Source organism: Rutidosis leptorrhynchoides, chromosome 4 (assembly GCF_046630445.1).
Source record: "Rutidosis leptorrhynchoides isolate AG116_Rl617_1_P2 chromosome 4, CSIRO_AGI_Rlap_v1, whole genome shotgun sequence".
In the NCBI taxonomy this organism is placed as follows: domain Eukaryota; kingdom Viridiplantae; phylum Streptophyta; class Magnoliopsida; order Asterales; family Asteraceae; genus Rutidosis; species Rutidosis leptorrhynchoides.
The window spans coordinates 312,427,362-312,430,872 of record NC_092336.1 but is presented as its reverse complement, the minus strand read 5'-3'; positions in this window follow the sequence as shown (position 1 = coordinate 312,430,872).

Sequence of the window (3,511 nt, the reverse complement as noted above, 5' to 3'; positions counted from 1 at the left end):
ACTTGTAAAAACTATACGATGACATATATATGGTTATATATATAGTTAACATGATTTTATTATAAGTATGTATCTCATTAGGTATTTTAAAAATGAGTTATATACATAAAAATGAGACTATTAATTTAAGAAACTCGAAAACGATATATATAACGATTATCGTTATAACAACGTCTTACTAGGTACATATGAATCATATTAAGATATTGATACACTTGGTTAATTATGTTAAATGATAAGTAAATATATTATTAAGTGTATTAACAATGAAATACATATGTAAAAATAAGACTACTAACTTAATGATTTCGAAACGAGACATATATGTAACGATTATCGTTGTAACGACATTTAACTGTGAATATATCATACTAAGATATATTATATATCATAATATCATGATAATATAACAATTTTACATCTCATTTGTTATAATAAACAATGGGTTAACAACATTCAACAAGATCGTTAACCTAAAGGTTTCAAAACAACATTTACATGTAACGACTAACGATGACTTAACGACTCAGTTAAAATGTATATACATGTAGTGTTTTAATATGTACTCATACACTTTTTAAAGACTTCAAGACACTTATCAAAATACTTCTACTTAACAAAAATTCTTACAATTACATCCTCATTCAGTTTCTTCAACAATTCTACTCGTATGCACCCGTATTCGTACTCGTACAATACACAGCTTTTAGATGTATGTACTATTGGTATATACACTCCAATGATCAGCTCTTAGCAGCCCATGTGAGTCACCTAACACATGTGGGAGCCATCATTTGGCAACTAGCATGAAATATCTCATAAAATTACAAAAATATGAGTAATCATTCATGACTTATTTACATGAAAACAAAATTACATATCCTTTATATCTAATCCATACACCAACGACCAAAAACACCTACAAACACTTTCATTCTTCAATTTTCTTCATATAATTGATCTCTCTCAAGTTCTATCTTCAAGTTCCAAGTGTTCTTCATAAATTCCAAAAGTTCTAGTTTCATAAAATAAAGAATACTTCCAAGATTGCAAGTTTACTTCCAAGTTTTCTAAATCCATTCCAAGTAATCATCCAAGATCAAGAAACCTTTGTTACTTACAGTAGGTTATCTTTCTAATACAAGGTAATAATCATATTCAAACTTTAATTCAATTTCTATAACTATAACAATCTTATTTCGAGTGGAAATCTTACTTGAAATTGTTTTCGTGTCATGATTCTGCTTCAAGAACTTTCAAGCCATCCAAGGATCCTTTGAAGCTAGATCTATTTTTCTCATTTCAAGTAGTTTTATCCAAGGAACTTGAGGTAGTAATGATGTTCATAACATCATTCGATTCATACATATAAAGCTATCTTATTCGAAGGTTTAAACTTGTAATCACTAGAATATAGTTTAGTTAATTCTAAACTTGTTCGCAAATAAAAGTTAATCCTTCTAACTTGACTTTTAAAAAAAACTAAACACATGTTCTATATCTATATGATATGCTAACTTAATGATTTAAAACCTAGAAACACGAAAAACACCGTAAAACCGGATTTAAGCCGTCGTAGTAACACCGCGGGCTGTTTTGGGTTAGTTAATTAAAAACTATGATAAACTTTGATTTAAAAGTTGTTATTCTGGGAAAATGATTTTTATTATGAACATGAAACTATATCCAAAAATTATGGTTAAACTCAAAGTGGAAGTATGTTTTCTAAAATGGTCATCTAGACGTCGTTCTTTCGACTGAAATGACTACCTTTACAAAAATGACTTGTAACTTATTTTTCTGACTATAAACCTATACTTTTTATGTTTATATTCATAAAATAGAGTTCAATATGAAACCATAGCAATTTGATTCACTCAAAACGGATTTAAAATGAAGAAGTTATGGGTAAAACAAGATTGGATAATTTTTCTCATTTTAGCTACGTGAAAATTGGTGACAAATCTATTCCAACCATAACTTAATCAACTTGTATTGTATATTATGTAATCTTGAGATACCATAGACACGTATACAATGTTTCGACCTATCATGTCGACACATCTATATATATTTCGGAACAACCATAGACACTCTATATGTGAATGTTGGAGTTAGCTATACAGGGTTGAGGTTGATTCCAAAATATATATAGTTTGAGTTGTGATCAATACTGAGATATGTATACACTGGATTGTGGATTGATTCAAGATAATATATATCGATTTATTTTCTGTACATCTAACTGTGGATAACTAGTTGTAGGTTACTAACGAGGACAGCTGACTTAATAAACTTAAAACATCAAAATGTATTAAAAGTGTTGTAAATATATTTTGAACATACTTTGATATATATGTACATATTTGTTATAGGTTCGTGAATCGACCAGTGGCCAAGTCTTCCTTCCCGACGAAGTAAAAATCTGTGAAAGTGAGTTATAGTCCCACTTTTAAAATCTAATATTTTTGGGATGAGAATACATGCAGGTTTTATAAATGATTTACAAAATAGACACAAGTACGTGAAACTACATTCTATGGTTGAATTATCGAAATCGAATATGCCCCTTTTTATTAAGTCTGGTAATCTAAGAATTAGGGAACAAACACCCTAATTGACGCGAATCCTAAAGATAGATCTATTGGGCCTAACAAACCCCATCTAAAGTACCGGATGCTTTAGTACTTCGAAATTTATATCATATCCGAAGGGTGTCCCGGAATGATGGTTTAACAACCCGTCCTAATCCTCCTGGACGAAGTCATCAACATTTGGTCCCATTGCGATGATCGACTCCAAGTAATGTCCTTTACATGAGCTAATGCACAGCGGAAGACTTAATTCGTACCTGAGAATAACATGCTTTAAAACGTCAACATAAAGTTGGTGAGATATAGGTTTGATGCTAGCAGCGTTATAACTATGGACCACAAGATTTCATATAGATAAAGATAATTATAAAAAAAAATATTCTAAGTTGTTGAGCACTTGATAACCATATTTAACATTTAATCAACGTCGCATATTTTCTTTATTAAAAAATCTTACTACACCGTACCAAGTGTAGTCACCAAAACGAAGTACTGTGCAACCCTTGAATACTGGTCATCTAGTCCGGTTGGGGTTGTCAGGCCCGATAGATCTATCTACAGGATTCGCGCTTACAATACCTCATGTAAATATTAGTTACCAAGTTACAGGGAAGTATGCCAGTGGTACAACTCAACGTAGAATATATATTTTTAATCACTTGTGTCCATAACGTAAATCATAAAATGCATGTATTCTCATCCCGAAATATTTAGAGTTTAAAAGTGGGACTTGTGACGACTCCGTTAAAACACTTAACGGCTCCGTCACTTGGTCCCACAGCTTGATCGAAACTCTATATGAATTTAATAAAATAACCTTGCATTCTTTATTTAAAAATGATTTCCTATAAAGGAAATCTACTAAAATGTATAAGTTTAAAAAAACTATACATAAATACTTTAACCAAAGGTTGACC